Below are 23,441 nucleotides of genomic sequence, written 5' to 3'. Positions count from 1 at the left end.
GAAACCTTGCTTCCAGTGAGATGACAGTATTATAAAAGTAACCATTCTGAATTTAGTCTGAAAATTTAATGTAACCTCAACCAAATTCCAGTTGGACTTTTTTTTTTTTTTAAGATTTTATTTATTTATTTCACAGAGAGTACAAGTAGGCAGAGAGGCAGGCAGAGAGAGAGAGGAGGAGAAGCAGACTCCCTACTGAGCAGAGAGCCAGATGGGGGCTTGATCCCAGCACCCTGAGATCATGACCTGAGCCAAAGGCATAGGTTTAACCCACTGAGTCACCCAGCTGCCCCCCAGTTGGACTTTTTGAAGAACCCAAACTTACTTTAAAATTTTGTATGGATGGGGCACCTGGGTGGCTCAGTTGATTAAGTGTCAGACTTTTGGTCTCACCTCAAGTCTTGATCTTAGGGTCATGAGTTCAAGTCCTGAGTTGGGCTCCATGGTGGACTTGGTGCCTACTTAAAAAACAGCTGGGGCTCCTGGATGGCTCAGTCAGTTAAGCGTCTGCCTTCAGCTCAGGTCGTGATCTTCAGGGTCCTGGGATCAGGCCCACACTGAGCTCTCTGCTCACTGGGGATCCTGCTTCTCCTCCTCCTCTCTTGTGCTCTCTCTCACTATCTCTGTATATTTCTCAAATACATAAATAAAAATCTTTTTTAAAAATTATATGAAAGCATAAGATCCACAAAGAACAGTAAACTTAGAAAAGGAGAATTTTCCCTACCAGACATTAAGACTATCAGATAACCACAAACTCATAGTAAAAACTGTGGTGTGGCCTTAGAACAATGTCAATGAATAGAGCACAGAAAGCATGGATATATAGCAACTTAATATCTTATAAACGTGACATAATGCAAAAGGGAGAGTTTTTTATTAGTTGGTTTTGAGGATACTAGCTCATTAGATGGAGAAAAATGAAACTAGATTCCTTAAATGGTAGACTTAAATGATAAAAGATGAAAACTATAATATAAGGAAGTATGAGACAATATGTCTGTGACCTACAAATAGCAATTGACTTCTTAAAATTCAAAAGTATGCAGTATAAAGAAAAAAGAAATTTTATATCAAAATTAAGCATTTCTGGTCCCCCAAAATCTATAGATAAGCAACAGGGTGCAAGAAAATATATCTGAAATCAACAAGTGGTTAATTAGACTATAGGAGGAACTGCAAATCCTTAACAGAAAACAATGCCAATGGAAAAATGACCCGACTGTGAGAAGGGAATATACAACTGATGAATGGTTGAACACTACATCTGAAACTAATGATGTACAATGTGTTGGCTAGTTGAATTTAAATTTTTTTTTAAAGACTATGAAAAGGCAAATTTTGGAAGAGCTTAAAAAGGTGGCCAAACTCTTTCAAAATTAGGGAAATGAAGACTTAATCATTTTATACCTTTTAGAACAAAATTAGAAAACTAAATGATACCAAGTGTTGGAGGTATGTGGGCATCTAGGATCCGCCACGCACTGGTGATAGGAGCGTAGGCCCAGATGCAGCTCTTCTGGAGAGCGGACACTTTTGTGCTGACGTACTCTCTGACCTAGCAGTCGTAATGGGGTAATGTCTCAAAGATACTTTCATACAGGTCCATTACTGGGCATTATTTGTGATGTCGTGGAGTTGGAGACAACCTGGACATCCATCCGTGAGAGACAGGTAAAAATGTATTGGATTTACACAATGAAGTATTCTGTGGTATTTACAAGCCACGGTTTAGATGTACACTTGGCCACATGGCTTGACCATAAAAAGATAGTACCCAATGGAAATGGGAAACTATGCATACATAGGGAAAGCCATTTATATAAATTTAAAATACACAAAGAACTTCACATTTTGCAAGGACATACAAAGCTGTACATAGTAGTGACCACAGAGTGATTGCCTGGTATGGGGGAGAAGGGAAAGGAAGTGAATTTAGAAGTAAAAGAGGAGGGCAGAATGAGAGAGGGAAGGAGGAAAGAGTAGAAAAGAAACTTTTTTTTTTAAGATTTTATTTATTTATTTGACAGACAGAGATCACAAGTAGACAGAGAGGGAGGCAGAGAGGGAAGCAGGCCCCCTGCTGAGCAGAGAGCCCGATGCCGGACTCAATCCCAGGACCCTGAGATCATGACCTGAGCCGAAGACAGTGTGGCTTAACCCACTGAGCCACCCAGGCACCCCGAAAAGAAACTTTAATGGGAAAGAAAAAATAACTTTCAAAGACTATTACACATCTGTTGGAGAGTTTAAGAATGAATAACAGGCACTCAGAAAGCAATGTATACGAACAAGGGTCGGGGTAAAAAAAATGTGTAAGAAAAGAAATGCGCCCCACATCGGGCTCCCTGCTCAGCAGAGAGCCTGCTTCTCCCTCTCCCTCTGCCTGCTGCTTTTCCTACTTGTGCTCTCTCTCTCTGTCAGTAAATAAATACAATCTTTAAAAAAGAAAAAAAAAGAAATGCAATCAGTACACTACTTAACCCTTCACTGATAAATTATATTTATGGAGCCATACTAGTGTAAGCACAGTATTGATTATTCAAATGTTGTAAAACTATTGAGAGCAGGGAAGAGAAGTGGAAGATGTGGGCAAATGTTTAGTTTTCCTCTCCCATAGCAGAGAGTCAACACTCTGTGGATAAAGCAAGGAAATAGCACTATAAGCACATTATTTAGAAACATGTAAGTAAATTGCTTGCCAAAAAAGTTAAACAAGTTGAAAGGGATTCCCTCTAGAGAAGAGCTGGGGTGAAGAGATTGATTAGGGGAGTGCTGGTTTTTGTTCTTCAGTATTTGTTATAGGATACCTTGTGGTGGAATATCAGGATACTTCTGGCTGCAAATAACAGCTCATTTCAAATGAACTATATAAGGAACCTATTACCTCACATAAGTTCAGAAGTGGAGCATTTCCAAGGTTGCTTGTTAGCAAGAAGGCAAATTCTTTCCATTCTTCTGCTCTGCCAATCTTTATCTTGTCAGCCTCAAGTTCCCAAGATTGCTATAATCCGTCAACGATCGCATCCACACTCAACTAAGTCCAGTGGAAAAGAGAGTGTTTCTTTGTGATCCTTTTTATTAATGATCGCACAGTTACACACACACACACACTTTCTGAGAAACCTCACACCAAGTGTTACTGGCCAGAATTTCATTGTGTGCCCACATGCCTCAAATAGTCACTAACAGGAGAAATGCGATCACCACCAATTGGCCCACATGTGAACCACTGCCTGTGGGGTTGGGGGTAAAACAGACTTTTCTGAAGTACAGGGGTCCAGGGAAGAATACAAAAAGTATGTTGGGGTTATTGAGTAGTTGCTGGGAAGGTGCAGTACCTTCTATAGGTACTGCTTGACTTCAGTCACGTATATGATTTCTTCAAAATATTTCTCATTGGAACCTTGACTCAAATGAATGTAAAGTATTTGTGAGGCAAGAGTTAGCCTGCACTGTTTTACTTTTTTTCATCAACATGCATTCAATGCAAGCCATTCGACCTTTAGTGGGTGCTTATTTAGAGGAGAGGGAGACATTTAACAAATTTAAAATGAGAAACTGAAAAATGTGTCAGATGGTATCTGTTGTCCTTTTGGCAAATTTTATGTGATTTTCTGCCGCTGCAGTCAGCAATGTCATAGTGAATCAATTTGCTATTCAATTACTGACCCATTTTACTAATCCATCTCTCAGATCCACAAACCAACTCAATTATCTAGCTTTGAGATTACTCATACATTATGTTGTTGGCACTTTAGTGCTGCCTGGGTTTTGTGCATTACACTGCCCATTATCGCTTGATCACGTAAAGTGTCAGAATTAAAATCATCTAACTTTGAGGCCCCGTTGTCCTTCATTCTTCCCGCTTTACATTGTATGCTTAAGCAAAACACACATGCACACGCGTGCGCACACACACACACACCCCAGAACAAAAAAAAGCAAAACCTACTTGCAATCCTTGAACGCGTCACGACAAATGTAGCCCCACTGGGCACTGGTGTCACTATCTGCAAACTGGAGATAAGAGTAGGTGCGGAAACTCCTGTCTTCGTTATCTGTTCTCCCTTCCCGTAGTTATCGAACTCCACATCATAGCTGGGGGATGTAATATCCAGAATAAGGACTATCTCCCAGAATATTTTACAAGTGTTTGTGGTTATAAGACTATGTTGGGGGGCACCTGGGTGGCTCAGTGAGTTAAAGTCTCTGCCTTTGGCTCAGGTCATGATCCCGGGGGTCCTGGGATTGAACCCGCATCGGGCTCTCTGCTTGGCGGGGAGCCTGCTTCCTCCTCTCTCTGCCTACCTCTGATCTCTGTCAAATAAATAAATAAAATCTTAAAAAAAAAAAAAAAAGACTATGTTGGGGCAATGGAACGTATGTGGAAACTTCTAAGAATCTGCATAAATTGACAGCTATTGAGTTCCCTGGGCCCCCTCTCCAGCTGTCTGGAATGTAGATGGGATGGCTGGAGCTCTCTACCCCATATCTTGGATTGTGAGGATAAAGGCCACGACTAGCTTCTAGCTGTTGGCTAAAAGGAATCTGGAACCCTGAGGTTTTGTGGAGAAAGAAACTGCCCTGTGCTTTAGCAACTATTATTTCAAGTTTCTGTTACAAGCAGTGGAATCTAATTGATAACACTGTATAAACTTTTTAAGATGGTTGAAAATATTACATGAGTGGATACATGTAAAAGCTCTTAGAAAAATGTTTGGGAGTTGGGATGCCTGGGTGGCTCAGTACCTCTGCGGTTACCTGCCTTTGGCTCAGGTCATGATCTCAAGGTTCTGGGATTGAGCCCTGTGTCAGGTTCCCTGATCACTGAGGTCGGCTTCTCCCCTGCACTGCCCTCCACTTGTGCTCTCTCTTTCTCTTGAAAAAAGAAATAAAATCTAAAAAAAGAAAAAGAAAAAAGGACAGTGCCTGGGAATAGAGTAAGCTCTAAGTCATAATTATAATGTTACACTGTGTCCATGTTTTGGTAAGGTTGTTCCCTCTGCCCTGTGGTTTGTTTGACAAACTTTTATTTGTCCTTATGACCCAGTTCAATCATTTCCTCCTCTGTGAAACCTTTTCTGATCTCCATCTAGGGAGTTAATCCTCCCATTGCTTTGTACTAGCTCTTAATCTTATGTGTACTTTTATAGCAACTTGGATATTTTTGTTTACAAATTTGTCTCCTTACTAAACTGCTTTCTCATTTAAAAAAAAAAAAAGTTAGAGTTGCCTTTTTAAAAAAAGATTTTGTTTTTAAGTAATCTCTATGCCCAACGTTTGGCTCAAACTTAGAACCCCAAGATCAAGAGCCACACACTCCACCAACTGAGCCCACCAGGTGCCTCTAGAGTTCTCTTTCAATAAACATAAAAATGTCATGGATCCTGTAGATTCTGCTACTGCCCCTAAACCAATGGCAGGATTTAATATGCTGATGTGGCAAAACACCACACCTCCCAACCTCACCCCAAAGATCCTGCTGCACCACTTCTAGAGGAGACATAACCTTCCTCCTCTCTTCTGACCTGCTCGGTGGATTAGCTGAACTAAGTGTCCGTTGGGCTAGGCACTGTAGTGGGAGATGCTAGAGAAGGTTTGGTCTCTGCCCTCAGAGAGCCTGCAATGTACCAGGGGAGACAGAGTCTCAACTAATAAAAAGAAGATGTACAGAGTGCAAAAGTAGGGGGAGGAGGGAGAGAAATGATTCATTCTGTTCTCAGGCACATGTTAAGAGAAGATGATGCCTGGAATGTATTTTGAAAGAAAACTAATTTACCCGATAGGCTGGAAAAAGGGGAGAAAAGAGCAACAGATGATAAAACGGGCAGAAGGAAAACATGTGCAAAGGCGCAGAGGCATAAAATACGTGGTTAATTTTAGTCATGAGCATTGGACTCAGGTCCTCCCAAGTTTCTCTGCAAACACATTCACGAAACATTTCTTAGGGTGATTTACCTCTGCAGATGGCTCATTGCATCTATTATGCCTTGAGTTCTCACTGTTTTAATTCTGAGGACGATGTTTCCCTGTGCTGTTTTCTAGACTCCGTGCCACTAGGTATGGCCAAAGTTGTTAAAATTATTAGTCTAAAGAAGTGTTCCTCAGTGCCACTCAAATCCCTCCCCTCATCGCCCCTTGACTCACCCTACAAGCACCCTGCATTCAGGAGCTCTTCCTTCTAGAGGCTCACTCTTTGCTCTGACATCCAGAGCATTTGCAAGACTCCCTTGGAAAAACTTCCTGGTTAGTTTTTAGCTATTCATTTCTAGTTAACAGCAGATCTGTCAGTTTTCCACCTTCTGTCTTTAGTACTTAGCCTAGGGGCAATGCTGCATTAATTTGAGGGTTGTTTTGTTTTGTTTTTTCCCCAGGTTTTTTTTTTTTTTTTTTTTTTTGGTTCCAGTAACTTCCTCATTGATTAAACTAGACTCTATGTATGAAGTTGCCATCTGTGCCTTCATTTCTCTTCTCTAGGACAGAATAAAGGCTCCATATTTCCTTAGGGGCTTTACCAATAATGGAGCTTGGCCCAGAAGTTGAATGAGAGCCCAGCAGGGGCTTAACCAAGTACTATTTCCCTGGAGACCCTCATTAACTATGACTCCCACAGGGTCCCGAGCCTGATGTGATAGGACGGTGGCTTGGCTGGATAGAGCTCTAGCACTCTGCCTTGGCAATTCCTTTTTGAAAGTTGGATTGAGCTTTCTATAAGCCTTGAAGACTGTTCCAGATCCAAGCGCCATCTGTAAGCACTTGCCAGTGTAGTCTTCTCCCTGCTTCCACAGTACTGAGTGCACGTACCTCTGCTATTAAACGCGTGACACGCTGTAAAGTTTTACTTCCATTCCTGTCCTATCGGGTATAGGTAGCCAGCAACCACTGTGTCCGTTAGTACGGACCAGAGCCAAAGAACCGAAGTGAGGGTCCCATCTTGTGAGTTGGCTTTCTCTTCACGAAGCCTGCTTCCTTGGCCACCCAGACTTTAACTGAAAAGGCCCGAGTGTGAGTGCTAGTTCTCAGCATTCATCTGCCGGTAAATACACTTGTCGAGGGACGCTGAGCTGCTCTGAGATTAGGATCACCAGTGCAGTCTTCTTGTCTTCCTTACCCACGTCTCTGTTGCAGTGTGACTGGTCCCTGGCTCCAGGGTCTGGGTTTCAACCCCATTCTCGCTTGGCGACCTGAGGCAGAGTTGGAGATACTCCGCACAAATACCTTCGTGAGATGGGGGTCATTAATATACCCATTTTACATGTGAGGAAACAAAGGACGACAGAGATGAAGGTACTTCCAACTCTAAAACTAGATCAAGAAGCACTGTAGGAATGGGAGGTAACTGGCTCTTGTTTTATGACCTCAGGGTTGTATATCGGGAGCAGCCCGGTGATGGGGCTGAGTGTGGATCCAGGTGTGAGATCCTCTGGGTTAAATCCTGACTGTATTACTCATTACCTAGGTGGTTTTGGAGGGGAAGTTACATAACCTTCTGTACCTTGGTTTCCTCATCTGAAAAAAAAAAAATGGCACAATTAATAGTCTTCACCTTTTAGATTCTTATAATAATTAAGTGAGTTAATACAGGTGAAACACTTAGGACAGTACTTCAGACATGAAAAGTGCTCAGTGAATGTTAGCTATTGTTTATTTTTATCATCAGCATCAGCATCATTGAAACCAAGATGCCAGATAAAATGAGGTCCAGGGTCATTAGCCACTTGTCATGAGATTTTGGACTTACATGATGCTTTCCAGAGATTTCATAGTCATTAGCCTGCATGATTGCATCACCACAACATACTGCTGGCCTGTATAGCCAGCTATGCCATCTTCTTTTTACAGATTCATTCACTTAACTCTGTTTATTTTTTTTTTAAGATTTATTTATTTTATTTTTTAAAGATTTATTTATCTGTTTTAGAGAAAGAGAGCAAGGGGGAGAGGGGCAATGGGAAAGGGAGAGAGACTCCCCATAGAGCACAGAGCCCTGACACGGGGCTCCATTCCATGACCCTGAGACCATGACCCGAGCTGAAACCAAGAGTTGGACACCCAACCAACAGAGCCTCCAAGGCACCCCAAGATTTATTTTAATTTAGAAAGAGATAGAGTACATGGTGCAGGGGGAGGGGCAGGGGCAGAAGGAGAGAATCTTCAAGCAGATAACCCATGAGATCATGACCTTAGCCAAAACCAAGAGTGGGATGCTCAACCGACTGAGCCACCCAGGCACCCCCATTTAGCTCTGTTTATTGAGGCCTCTTATATACCAGGCACTGCTATGTTCGGAAAATTCAAAGGAAACTTACGGTTTCCTGCTCTGTGTTAACAAGAACTGCCTTTGGGAGTGGGTTTCAAGGGGACATTTTACTTTCTACACTTTGTTTGAATTTATATAATAGAAAGAGATTACTTTTATGGCGGTGGGAGAAGAGTCTAATGGGAAGGCAGGCATGCAAACTGTTAATTATAATACAACGTCATTATGGCAGTATTAACAAGGGGACACATGGAGGTTCCTAGAGGAAAGTCAGAATAGTGGCACTTAGGCATGAATAGAAGCCAAATAAAAGAAGGGAGAAGGGTGTTTAAGCAGTGAAAGCATGAATGAGTATGGTTTATCCTGAGGAAATTACATATCATTCAGTACTGCTTCACATGTTTGGAGAGGCAAATGATAGACGTTAAGCTATTTGGGTAAGTCGGAGTGAGATAAGGAATTTACTAGGTGAAAGTGCTCTGAATTTGTCTACAAGTGACAGATGCCCATGAAGAATTTTATGCTGGGGAGTGACATGATCAGCTTTGTACCATTCTTCTGGCACCGTAGGCAATAAAAACCAATAATTTTCTGAAAGGCCAGTGTGGTCCAAGTGATACTAGTGTCAGAAGGCAAGTCTTTTGACCTGTGTTTAGCATTTTCCATGAAACCATGCTGTCTCCTATATTAAGCAATATATAAAAAAGATCCCACTATTTACTATATTGATCTGCTAGTGTGAATTTAAACTCATGACTAAGAGGGAGGTTTGGGTGGCTCAGTCGGTGAAAGTCTGCCTTTGGCCCCGATTATGATCCTGAGGTCCTGGGATCCAACCCCACACTGGGCTCCCTGCTCAGCGGGGATCCCTCTTCCCCCTCTCCCTCTGCCACTGCCCCAGCTTAGGATTTCTGTCTCTCTCTCTCTCTCTTAAATTAAAAAAAAAAAAAAAAAAACCTTTAGAAAAAATAATAAACTCATGACTAAGAGAATGGGAAAAGAGTTCACATAATCATCTAGCAACTTAACCTTGTCTTTTATCTTTTTGTGAGGACACACCTATTAAAAGATATTTTTCGCTTGAATTCCATCTTCCCGTTTGAATGGAAGAGAGCTACGATTCATTCATTCTTTAAATATGTGCAGAGCATAATTTCTACTGAACAATTTGTTCCAGGGCCTCTATCCTTGGAAAATTCATGCGATTTTTGTGAAGTCTAGATTTAAGTTTTGCTGATACACTGTAATTCCATTTCCTCCAGTTCCTTTCATAAGGGTGTATATCAAGTCCACAGATGAATAGCCAGCAGTCTTTAGCAGGAGACCTTGCTTTCTTTAGGAGAAAATAACTGCTCTCAGTTTCTTTAATCCTCTCTCTTTTTTTAAAAAAAAATTATTTAATTTTTAAATTTTTAAATAAACATAAAATGTATTTTTATCCCCAGGGGTTTAATCCTCTCTTTGCTCTCACACCCCTGTCCTCCTTAGAGGGCACCAGTCAGCTTAATGCACAGCAAGCTGGCCAGGAGGAAATCTGCCACTTGGTATGACAATGCTTTTGCTGCCAATGCTCTCTAACCAGGGTCCATGCTGTCTGGCAGAAGGGAAGAGAAATACAGTCCCGCGCTATTAGCACCCTCTCTTGACTTTTTCTACCTTGAGCTCTGTCCCATTAATCCAGCAGGACATTCTTAGAATTCCAAGGGCTTCCCAAGCTCTCCAAATCCTCATAGTTGGTACGATTCTGTGTTACCATTAGAGCATTAGTCGGAATTTATCCTAGGGATTGTATCATTCTGGTAAAATTCATGTCATTGAATATCTCTTTGCCATATGGGATCTACTTTCTGCTTTGCTGGAACAAGAAGTGCTAAACTGGGGTGCCTGGGCAGCTCAGTCGTTAAGCGTCTGCCTTCAGCTCAGGTCATGATCCCAGGATCCTGGGACTGAACCACGCATCTGGCTCCCTGCTCAGCGGAGAACCTGCTTCTCCCTCTCCCACTCCTCCTGCTTGTGGTTCCTCTCTCCCTGTATCTCTCTCTGTCAAATAAATAAATAAAATCTTTAAAAAAAAAAAAAAAAAAAAGTCCTGAACGATGCTCTCTTAAAAATGACAACATCCACTTTGGGGGATAAGTTCAATTTTTTTGACTATGCCCAGAACATAGTCTTTTATTCACTCACTCCCAATTCTTTTTTTAAGTTTTATTAACTTATTTGTCAGATAGAGTTCTTTTTAAAAGATTTCATTTATTTATTTGAGAGACAGAGAGCACGAGTGGGAAGGGCAGAGGGAGAGCAGGAAGTGTGACAAGGGGCTCTATCACAGGACCCTGAGACCATGACCCCAGCCGAAGGCAAACGCTTAACTGACCAAGCCACCAAGGACCCCTCACTCATCAATTCATTTAACCATTTTTGAATGCGTATTATATGCCAGTCACTGTGCTAGTTACTTGAGGCGCAGAATTGCACAAAAATAGATGGGTCCTTCCATCATGAATCTTCTCATGTAGTGCCCCTGAGGGTGGGTGGAGCTAAAAGTGAAGAAGCAAGTGTTCACTGAGACTGGGAGGAAATGAAAGCATCTACAGTTGCCCAAGTGGTAAGTGATGCATCTTAAGTAAGAAGTTTAAACATATTTTAATGGTTCTATAAGAGCACGATGGCTGTTTTCATTTAATTAAAGGAAAGGTGATATGCTCTGCTTAACATAATGCAGTAGAGTCTATGAGAATGGGGCTATCTGTGTAAAAGTTAACACGGCTCCTCAAAAAATTAAATGCAGAATCATCATAGGATCTGTCAATCCCATTCTGGGTATATATGGAAAAGAACCAAAAGCGGGTTCTCAAAGAGACTTTTGTACATCCGTGTTCATTGCAATATTACACAGTTGCCAAGAGGTAGAAGCAACCCAAGTGTCCATTGACAAATGAAGAGATAAGGAAAGTGTGGTATATACATACAAGGGAATATTGTTCTGCCTTAAAAAAGAGGAAATTCAGACACATAATCCCAAAAGGATCAGCCTGAGTGAAATAAGCCAGTCACAAAAGGCAAATATTGTATGATTCCACTTATAGGGGATATCTAGAGTAATCCAAATCATGAAAACAGAAAGTGGCATGGTGGTTGCCAGGGGCTGGGGGAAAGGGAGAAATGGGGAACTGTTGTTCAATGGCTATAGAAGTACAGTTTTTTAAAAAAAATATTTTATTTATTTGACAGACAGAGATCACAAGTAGGCAGAGAGGCAGGCGGGGGGTGGGGTGGTGGTGGGGGAAGCAGGCTCCCCACTGAGCAGAGAGCCCAATGTGGAGCTCAATCCCTGGACCCTGGGATCATGACCCAGGCTGAGGGCAGAGGCTTTAACCTACTGAGCCACCCAGGCGCCCCTAGAAGTGCAGTTTTACAAGATGAAAAAATTCTAGAGATCTGCTATAGAATGATGTCAATATAGTTAACATGATTAACCATACACTTAAAAGTGTTTGAGGGAAATTTCATATTATGTGAGGGTTTTTTTTTTTTTTTTTTTTTTTTGGCCACAGTTAAAAATAAAATTTGAAAAATTTTGAAGTCAACACAGAAGCAACGGGAAGTATGAGTGATGAAGTGGGATCACTGGAAGGTTGGAGTCACAGAGCTGGCCCTACCAGTTCCTAGCTGGGGACTTTAAACGTCTAATCCTCAGGGTCCTCACTGGTGAAATGGAGATATGTCACCTACTTCAAAGTTTTGCAAGTGTTAAATGAGATGATGTGTGTGCAAATTAGCAAACCCTGAAGCACTATTCAAATGCAAGGCATTTTGATGGTGCAGATGCCGGACTTGTCTATTACCTGGCTTCACCACTGTTTTCTGGTCGTAGGAGGGTAAGGTGGGATGTTGAGACACCAGCTCCAGCCTCTCTCTTCCACTTGTCCTGCTATTCTGTCTACTCCAAGTTTACAGGAGTAAAAGTTCTCTTACCAACAACTGTTCTTCCTGACTTCTCTCCAGGCAAGTTCCTCTTGTCTCCCATTGTCTTATTTTAGTTAACTCAGTCATAGAATTGGTGAGATTAAATCCATACTTACTGGAAGACTGAATAGCAATGCAACATGGTGGACTAACTCGTGTTTAGGACTCTAACTCTAGCTAAGAGCTTAGCAGGCCCTTGAAAGAAGGAAAAGTTTTAAATAAACAAAGGGAATGGAAGAAAAGGTTGGTATTCTTTTTTTAAAGACTCCATCCTAGGACCTGGAGATCATGACCTGAGCCGAAGGCAGATGCCCAACCATCTGGACCCCCTCCCTGGGCCCCCAAGGGTTGGCATTCCTGATTGGAGGGAACTTCATGAACAAAGTTTGTAGGAAAAAAATTAAGGAAAGCTTAGCGGACAAGGAAGACACTGGCCTGCTGAAAATGATGATCCTGAAAGATGAATACGGATACAAATAATAGGGAACTTCGGGAGCAGACTGAAGATGCTTGATTCTATGCAGTGAGGAGTCAGTTATTTCATTTTGAGAGTGGAGATATGAGCTGTTGAATGCCAGTTTTAGACCCAAATAATTCATGGGCCTAATGCAATTACAATGAAATCTCAATAGGTTATTTAGGATACTCTACAAAATGATACTGAAATTCAACCAGATGAGAAATTCAACCATCAGATGAGAATAAGTAAGAGAAAGATTTAAAAGTATAATGAAAAAGGACTTGCCTTGTCAATGAACAACGGTGGGAAAATTGGTTATTTGTTTAAAAAAAAAAGTCATGGGGCGCCTGGGTGGTTCAGTGGGTTAAAGCCTCTGCCTTCAGCTCAGGTCACGATCTCAGGGTCCTGGGATTGAGTCCTGCATTGGGCTCTCTGCTCTGCGGGGAGCCTGCTTCCTCCTCTCCCTCTCTCTGTCTGCCTCTCTGCCTACTTGTGATCTCTGTCTGTCCAAAAAAAAAAAAAAAAAGTCATTTTAGGTCCCATGTCACAACTTATAGCAAAATTAGTTCAAGCTCAATTAAAGAGTATACTGTAAGAGACACATAAAACAAAAATGAGAAGAAAATATATAGAGATAAATGTCTGCTCTCTGAGTGGGTTAAGGAGTTTTTAGAATGACAAAACCTCTAATACACTGCTGCTGGGAATGTAAATTGGTACAAACATTGAGGAAAGCAATTTGTCCCTATTTTGTGAGGGTGAAGCACATACCCTATGACCTGATTCTACTGCTAGACACACACACACACACACACACACACACACACACACACACACATGAACTTGAGAACCATACACATGGATATGGGCCTAGAAATGCTCATAGCACCACTGTTCAAAATAGTAAAATGCTGGAAACCTACCATCACAAAACCATATGAACAAACTGCAGAACATTTGTAAATGGAATACTCTGTAACAGGGAAAGGGAATTATCTGAAGTATCTGTATTAACATGGTTAAATTTAAAGCACACCATGGGGTGCCTGGCGGGCTCAGTCAGCTAAATGTCTACCTTTGGCTCGGGTTATGATCCTGGGGTCCTGGGATCGAGCCCCACATTGGAGTCCCTACTCAGTGGGGAGTCTGCTTCTCCCTCCCCCTCCCCTGAACTTGTGGTGGCTCTCTCTCTCAAATAAAGAAAATTAAAAAAAAAAAAAAAAAAAAAAAAAAGCATATCATGTTAAGTGAAAAAATAAGCTACAAAATATAACATACCAATTATATACATAATACCAATTGTATACATAATACCAATTATTTACAATCCTAAAATATGCAAAAATATTACATGCTGTTTAAGAATATGTACGTATTTAGTAAAGGTATGACATCATAGGACTAAAAAGCACCCAATTTAGGGGCATGGTAACCTCTGAGACAGAAGGAATGTGATGGAAAAGGTTACACAAGAGGCTTCCACTGTGCTGGTATTTATTTCTAGAGCTGTGTGGTAGGTACATGGTTATACGTTATATTATTCACTCAATGATTTGTATGTCTAAAATGTTTTGTGAAATAAAGTTTAAAAAAAATTTAATTAATTTATTTATTTGAGGAGGTGGGAAAGGGGCAGAGGGAGAGGCAGGCAGACTCCCTGCTGAGCAGAAACACTGACATAGGGCCTTACTCTCCAGATGTGAGATCATGACCTAGGCCAAAGTCAGACCCTTAATGGACTGAGCGACCTGGACACAGCATGAAATAAAGTTTAAAGGTAATATGTATTCCCTATGAAAAATTAAAACAAAGGGCATCTGAGTGGTATAGGACATTAAGCATCTGACTCTTGGTTTCAGCTCAGGTCATGATCTCAGGGTGGTGAGACTGAGCCTGCCATTGGGCTCGCACTGAGTATGGTGTCTGCTTGAGGTTCTCTCTCCTTCTCCCTCTGCCCCTCCACTTGTGCTATCTCTAAAAATAAATAAGTAAATCTTTTTAAAAAATTAAAACAATATCTAAATACATAATTTAATCATTAACTCCAAACCATGATGAAAGGAATTCACCAGTCACAATTCCAAGTATATCTTTCCAGACTTATTTTTGATATTTGCCTTGTCTAGGTAACTCTATATTTCATATATTATGTTTTTCCTAGTATAAATAGGGTACTGTTTTACACATAATTCTGTAATTCTGGCTTTTTTTCACTTAATATCATTGACACCTCTCCAAACAAATATATATATATACATCTCCCTCATATTTAATGGCTATATAATATTCCATGACATGAATATGCTATAATTATACTATCCCTCAACTGATACATACTTAGGTTGTTTCTATTTTTTGTTATTAAAATTCTGCAATAAATATCCTTGATGAACCTTAGGAGTATCTTTGAAAGATTTTCAGGAGGAGGAATTTTTAAGGGAAAGACTTTTTAAGAACTTTGCTTAGCAATGAAAGAAACCTCCAAGGAATTATGGTATGCTTCTCTATGTAAAATTCAACATATAAAAAATGGATTTAAGTAAATCACAAAAACAATAAAACTATAATAGAACCAAAGAACAGCACTAGATAATTTGCAGAAAAATAAATATAAATGACTATCAAATGTGTGGAAAATATTTTAACTATTCTACCTCTGTGGTTGAAAAGATGAAAGTGATAATCGGTTTCAAATTTTAGGCCTCTAAATTTAGACAGGATGAGAAAAGATAATCATGTTGGCAAACAGGCAGAATGCAATCAAGAACTTAAAAATATTTGGGGCTCCTGGGTGGCTCAGTTGGCTAAGTGTCCCACTCTTGGTTTTGACCCAGGTCATGATCTCAGGGTTGTGGGACTGAGCTCTGTGTGGGGCTTTGCACTCAGCTCAAAGTTAGCTTGTGGTTTTCTCCCTCTGTTCCTCCTTCACTCTGGCATGCATGCACTTTTTGTCCCTCTTTCAAATAAGTAAAATCTTTTTAAAAAGAAACTTAAAATTGTTCATATTCTCAGTTCATTAATTCTACTATTAACAATTTAATTTGAAAAATTAAGGTGTTATAAATAGACGATCACTGTGTGTTATTTTGGAGCAATGGGTCATTCTCTACTTTCTCTTCCCCAGCACACCTGGAATTAACAAAGAGCCCCCAACATTCATTTTGTGCAACATGACTGATATCCTGACCACAGCTGACTGGACTACCACAGGTACCTGACCCGAGCTGGGCCACGACCTCCTTCCAGGGATCCCAACTGAACTCCTGGCTGCTCTCTGGAATCAAGACAATGAAAACATGAGGGCTTGATCTGCCATTTTGTATCACATGGCCTGGCCCTCAAAGAAAGCCCCTCTTTAGTGTGACAAAAAAATTGGAGCACAATTAAGAGACAGAAACAAAAAAGAGCCCAGGGTCTGCTGCGAGTCCCCGCTTACCGAGGTGAAGCACAGCCCTGTCCAACATTCTAACAATTCCCCTACTTCGCTTACACCAGGTCCCATAAGTGCCTGGTAAGTCTCCTGGGCTCTGACTCTAAACAGAGAACCATGGGGCGCCCGGGTTGCTCAGTTGTTTAAGGGACTGCCTTTGGCCCGGAAGTCCGAGGATCGAATCCTACATCAGGCTCCTTACTGCTTCTCCATTGGACCCTCCCTGCTCTCACGCTCTCTGTCTAATAAATAAATAAATAAACAAACAAACAAAATCTAAAAAAATAGAGAGAGAGAGAGAACCGTGCCTGTTCCCAAATATCCCAGCACTTAGAGAAGGAAGAGGGATATCCTACTTTCTGACTCTGGCCTGGAGGTGTACGGGGAAGGTGAGAAGGGATGGAAGGAAGAATCTAAATCGGTTGAACACTTACAAATTAAATAAAAATAATCTATGTGACTCACTTTGGATCATTCCTGGCCCATAATAAAGAATACCCTGGCTTCCTTTCAGCGGGAACCGCCATCTTCCAGTAACTGTCCAAAATGACCAACACAAAGGGAAAGAGGGGAGGTACCCATTATATGTTCTCCAGGCCTTTTAGAAAACATGGACTTGTTCCTTTGTCCGCATACATGCAAATCTACAAGAAAGGTGAGATTATGGACATCAAGGGAGCGGGCACTGTTCAAAAGGAGTGCTCCACAAATGTTAGCATGGCAAAACAGGAAGAGTCTACAATGTTACTCAGCATGCTGCTAGCATTGTTGTAAACAAGTTAAGGGCAAGGTTCTTGCCAAGAGAATTAATGTACACGTTGAGCATATTAAACATTCAAAGAGCCGAGATATCTTCCTGAAGCGTCTGAAGGAAAATGACCAGAAAAAGAAGGACGCCAAAGAGAAAGGTACTTGGGTACAACTGAAGCGCTGGCCTGCTCCGCCAGGAGAAACACAGTTCGTGAGAACCAATGGAAACGAGCCCGAACTGCTGGAACCCACTCCCTGTGAATTCATGGCATGATAAATGTAAAGAAAATAAAAGACCTCAAGACTCTTTAAAAAAAAGAAAAGAAAAGAAAAGAAAAAAGAATACCCTGAAGAGACAAACAAACACAAACCAGGTACCAAGCCAGGAGTAAATGGAGTTCTGAGTGTCACAAAGTTCAGCTTACATATCATCTCCTCTTTTTCCCGAATTTTTTTCCCACTTTCCTCTCCTGGTCACAGGATTTTACCCTGGGCTTTGGGCTTTCATAACAATTAGCCCTTGATCATAACATCTCATAAATACAGCAGAGAGATAGTATTTCTGTCTTACTCGGATCTGAATTTCCCCAGGGCCCAGGGTAGGTAGGGACTTAAATGTTTGGAATGAATGCATGAGGGAATGATTAAATTAAATAATGAAAGTTTTGGTTATGAAAGTTCTCCTATATTAAGTGTTTGAAAGGCTTATTGAAATGTCTGACCATCGTGATGAGGATTTCTCTTGACGTGGAGCATTTGCCACAGTCAGCCTGTGGGACCCATGAGTTGTAGTTAATTATAACTTTTTTTCCCTGGAAGGTCAAGACAGCTAGAATTTTGTACTTTAACTGAATCTCTCCCAATGCTTTTTATTTCAAAAATACTTTTTCATAAGTACTTTGTTCTAGTTGCCAACTGGTATGTTAACTGGGTCACTAACCTTCCAAATCTGAGACTATAAACTTTCTTGACTTAGAAGAACCATCAAACAAAACAGTTTCAAATACTTGAGGTGCCTATGGCCATCATCCTTGTTTTCAAAGCTCTTTAAATCTAAATTCTAAAAAAAACCCCAAAAAACTCTTTTGAAAAAGAAGGTTGACTTGAATCCATATGGTAACCTCACTCTACCAACAAAGTATGCTTCTCAAGAAGACAGATGGGTGTTCTTTGTTATTTTGCAGAGAGACAAATACCAAGGGAAATGAGTGGAAAGCCTTGACGTTTTATATATATGCTAACACAGCATTATATACAAACCTGATTGTGTAGAAGATTTCCAGTGGGACAGGCAGTAAGATAGTTTAGAATTTCAGTGCCTTCTAGTCTTAACTCCTGCCCAGATTCTGCCCCTTACTAGATGTATAACGTTGGGAAAAAAACTAAACTTTCTGTGTCTTACTTTTTGCATCTGTAAAATGGGACCAAAGTTCCTACACCAATGGGTTATTGTGAAAAGAATACATACAAAATGTCTGCCATAGTTTCTGGCTCAGTGTTCAATGAATGGGAGACTGTGTTGATGAGGATGGAAGACTTGGCCCATTATTTCTACTTTCTTTTTTTTATGACCTTCTATTAGACACTTAACTTCTGTATCTTACTAGTCTCTTCTATGTGATGGGGAAAAGAGTAGCTTTATATTCAATCACTTGGACATATTGTTAGCAAGCAAAGATTTAAAGACAGAGGCAACTTGATGCAGCATAAGGAGGTCTGGTCCATGGGACGCCTGGGTGACTCAGTCATTTAAGCATCTGCCTTTGGCTCAGGTCATGATCTCAGGGTCCTGGGATCAAGCCCCCTGTTAGGCTCCTTGCTCAGCAGGGAGTCTGCTTTTTCCTCTTCCTTGCCCCTCCCCCTGCCCTGCTTGTGCTCTCTCTCTCTCTCTCTCTCTCCCTTCAATAGATAAAATCTTAAAAAACAAAACAAACAAACAAACAAAAAACCAACAACCTGGCCCTTGGAAGATCTGGGTTGAAATTGTAGTTTTACTAGTTACTAGTTGTATGACATTGGATAACTTCTCTGATCCTCATGTTTTTTATTTATAAATTAGAAATACTATGTATCTACAAGGGCACCTGTGTGGCTTGGTTGGTTAAGCGTCTGACTCTTATTTTCAGCTCAGGTCATGATCTAGGGGTCATGAGATTGAGCTCTGCATTGGGCTCACGGCTCCGTGGGGAGTCAGCTGGAGATTCTCTCTCTCCCCTTCTGCCCCTCCCCTGGACTCACTCTCACCTGCAGGCTTTTTCTCTCTCTCTCTCAAATAAATAAATAAATCTTAAAAAAGAAATACTATGTATCTACAGCATTAAGGTTCCAATTAAATAGTGCATATGAAAGTGAACTGAAATTGCTATACGTTTCTAGTTATTATCGCCAGTACCATAGAAGATTGTATATGTTGTCCTTATTGGTTTATTTTGTTTTAATAACAGTGTGCTCAGATTTAAGTTTTCACCTTCTTTGGTTATCTTGCCCTCTTAGAACATTTTAGCAGAAATTTACCCTATGTTCATAGGCTTTACTCTATTGATACCTTCAAAATAATGTTCTCTCTCTTCAATAGAGTAATGGAACCCTAGATGCAACATTCAACCATAGGCTGCATTTCCTGAAATCTGGCCTAGGTGTTTGTCTTTTTTTTTTTTTTTTAAAGATTTTATTTATTTATTTGACAGAGAGAGACACAGTGAGAGAGGGAACACAAACAGGGGGAGTGGGAGGAGAAGCAGGGTTCCTGTAGAGCAAGGAGCCTGATGTGGGACTGTATCCCAAGACCCTGGGATCATTACCCGAGCCGAAGGCAGACTCTTAATGACTGAGCCACCCAGGCGTCCCTGGCCTTGGTGTTTTAAGGGATGCAGTAAAACAAACTATTGAAAAGCAGTAATTTGCTAAGAAGAAAGCTCATTTGCATGTTTGGTAGATCACTGTACTGTTTCTTCTCATGCAGGTGTATTTTAGGGGCACTTAATTCTAAAAGTATAATTCTTTTTTTTTTTTTTTTTAAGATTTTATTTATCTGTCAGAGAGAGAGCACAAGCAGGAGGAGCAGCAGGCAGGGGTAGAAACAGGCTCCTTGCTGAGCAAGGAGCCTGATGCGGGGCTCAATCCCAGGACTTTGGGATCATGACCTGGGTGAAGGCAGACGCTTAATCAACTGAGCCACCCAGGCATCCCTAAAAGTATAATTCTTAAGAATATCTGCTTCGAGTCTTAAAAATAAAAGCCAACAAACAAATTAGACTTGAGGAATTACATTAAGAAAGAATTATTGGCAGGGTCTCTTTAAATGGTTGCCTTTCATGCTTAAGATCAGATTTCGTCTAAATATTTCATTTAGTGCAACTCCTAGAAAACCCCAGATCCAGGGTCTAAGGTGAGGCTTGGTGAGGTTAAGTGACTTGCCTGTGTCTTATAAGCCAGGATTCTTTGGGGGCATATGTTATAAAACCTCAACTCCAAAGTAGCTTAAACAAAAAAGGGAATTTATGGGCTCATATAATTAAAACTACCTTCAAACAGAACTGGATCCAGCAGTTCCAACTGTGTTGTTAAAACCTGGCATTTTCCAAAGTTACCTCTACTGTACTGGATTCCTCCAAGATGGAGGAAGAAGAGGATAATGATGACATGTAGCTCTAATTTACATCCTTTCTACGGTTGTTTGTTCCAAGAGGAAGAAAGGTATCCCTCTCCCAACATTCAGAGAGGAAATCTTGGATTTGATCTCCTTGGGTCCTGTACTTTCCTCTCTGCAGGGAGGAAAGATATTAGCAGTGTGGTTATTACCTGTCCACCAGGATCACATGAGGGAAGTGGTGTGATCCTCCAAGGAAAGGCAGCGGTGGACGGGAAGCAGATATCTACCACATCAAGTCTAGGCTATTACTAAGGGCAGGGCTAGGACAGAAATCAGGACCTTGTTTCTAGTGCCATTCTGCAGGTTATAGAGAGGAAGAGAAATAGCTAAGTTTAGAGCAAAAATAGTTTGGGCCTCTTTTAAAGGAATGTCAATTAGAAAAGAAGATAAAGCTCTGAAAGGATGTTAAGTCAAATGACCATTTTTTCACTTTTAGAAGTATATGGATATTGTAAGATGCAAATTCTTGTTATTGCTAATGAATGCTTTCACACACAGTCTATAATTTAGCATGGAAGTGGATTGAAAGGCATGCCTCGTTTCCTTGTTTCTTGTTTTCTTCCTATCACAATGGGACATGCCAGAATAAAATTTCGAGGGGGAAAAACCTTTCTAGAAGTTTCTAGATGGATAGCAACCATTAAAATACAAACAAAGTGGATGATTATGGTCATAACTAGTGTTTGTTGAGCAGTGAACACGTGCAGACATGTGTCATATAGTAAATGCATAACCTCATGAAAATCTGATGACTGCCCCAGGAGTTAGGAAATATGAGTCTGTCCATTTACAGGCTAAGAAACCAAGGGTATGACAAATGAATAATTTGTCCCAGCTCCTGACTGTGTGAGCTGGGATTCCACCTCAGGTAAATCTGATTCCAGAGTCTGTGTAATCAGCATTGTGCTTATAATTAGTTATAGCTTTAGTTCATTTAATTGTATAATTTAACTGTCTTAAAAGCAAAATTGTTGTGGTATGTTATTTTGTTTTATCCCGTGCAAACCAAAGTGCACTTGAAGCTGACTTTCTCTTTCCCCATTGTCTTGATCCATCAGTGACCTAGGATCTCTCACTGCTAGGTAGGAAACTGGAGTACCTAAATGTTTTCAATCTCAAGCAATGATTATACACATTAATCACATGGAAAGCCATGAATAACCTATCACCCAGAGGCGCATCTGAAAACGCGATTGTACTATTTACAGTGTGACCTAAGTAGGGTGCTGGGTGGCACAGTTGGTTAAGTTGGTTTCAGTTTAGGTCATGATCTTGGGGTTGTGGGATCGAGCCCCATATTGGCTTCTGTGCCCACCGTGGAGTCTGCTTGAAATTTTCTCTCCTTCTCCCTCTGCCGCTCCTGCTTATGCCCTCTCTCCCTCTCTAAAAAAAATAAAACAAAACAGGGGTGCCTGGGTGGCTCAGTGGGTTAAAGCCTCTGGCCTTCGGCCCAGGTCATGATTCCAGGGTCCTGGAATCGAGCCCTGCATTGGGCTCTCTGCTCAGCAGGGAGCCTGCTTCCTCCTCTCTCTCTCTGCCTACTTGTAACTTCTGTCTGTCAAATCAATCAATCAATCTTAAAAAAAAAAAATAAAACAAAACAAAACTTAAATTGTGACCCAGGAAAATGTCACTGCTCAGGGTGTTGCCAGTGTAGATAAATGTGGCTCAGAGAAATATTACAGCACAGTCCTGTGTCTACACTAGCTGTGTAATTTTCTTGTTTTTCCAGAGAGCAGCTCTTGCCTCAGGCTTTTTCATCTTTCTTCCCTCTCAGCCCAAAGCCCACTTCCCCAACACAAACATTGGGCTTGTCCACCTCTGTGATGTCTTGTCAGTGCAGATCTTTTTCTCCTCTGGTGGCTAAGAATTGGTTTGATGATGTTTCTGCTTATTATCTGACCCTTCTTTAGTTCACCAGTCAGCCACCATTTGATAGTCTCAGTAGATCCACGATAAGCTCAGCCTTGGTATCTGGGAAGTGAGCTCTTTCATCTGATAGTAATGAACAGTGTTTTGTCACTCGATAATGGCTTCCCAGATGACTGTAAGGTATTTTTTTTTTTTATATATATATATTTTTTTTGAGTAACAAGTCTCTAAACTTTTTTTGATCATTTATTCCCATCAGTATATTTTTTGGAAGCAATTTCTAACCAAAGATATGTATATTTGCTTATAAAGTACAAGCTTTCATTTATGATTCAGTCAAAATATATGCATATGGTAAAAGGCATTGTCAATGACAGTGGATATAAATCCTCATTCAAATAATCTCATTGATGAATTTGATATATATTTTCTTAGAAACTTGGTTAGATTTATTAGGTTGTTATTTTAACTTTGAAATGTGGCTGTCAAAGATCTAGTATTAGAAGTGTTCTGCAGTGTTTGTTTTCCTGTGGTTTATTTGCAAAGGACCCTGGTAAAGGTGTATGTCTGTTCTCTACAGGTTAAATCAAGCCTGGGTAAAACCATCAGTAAATCCACTAAGTTGAACCTAGCAAGTTGCAATTAGTCACTACCTGTTGACCGGGACTGACTGGGTGGGATTTCCACTGCCCACCCCTGGAAATGGGTAACTTCCAGTTTTCCTTGAGGACATCTCCTATGCTGTTCTAGGTCAAGAGATGATTCCATGGACTGAGTACAGGGTCACTTATTCTGTATATAAAATATTAATTGATCTAAAGGACTACTTCTCAATTAGAATTAAGCATAAGCAGATGTCTCCATATTTTCTTCTTCTGCTTTCCAAATGGATTGCCTTGTACTATTCCTGGAACATAGACAACCCTGGCTTGCATGGACCTCCTTTAGAAAATATTGTCCAAGGAACAATTTCTCACATAGGCAAGGATGTTCCCATTTAAAAAGACCTGCTCATTTCAGTTACTCAGCCATTTTCTAGAAAATGAGA

At 40.7% G+C, this 23,441-nt stretch overlaps 1 pseudogene; it reads left to right on the top strand.

The window, feature by feature from the left end:
- The window catches only part of LOC131836667 (large ribosomal subunit protein eL21-like), a 53,024-nt pseudogene extending 33,588 nt beyond the window's left edge, over positions 1-19,436 (top strand).
- The last annotated feature ends 4,005 nt before the right edge of the window (positions 19,437-23,441 follow it).

This window comes from Mustela lutreola, chromosome 7 (assembly GCF_030435805.1).
Source record: "Mustela lutreola isolate mMusLut2 chromosome 7, mMusLut2.pri, whole genome shotgun sequence".
In the NCBI taxonomy this organism is placed as follows: Eukaryota; Metazoa; Chordata; class Mammalia; order Carnivora; family Mustelidae; genus Mustela; species Mustela lutreola.
Note: the sequence above shows the minus strand (reverse complement) of the source record. Positions and strands in the feature narration are given on the sequence as shown.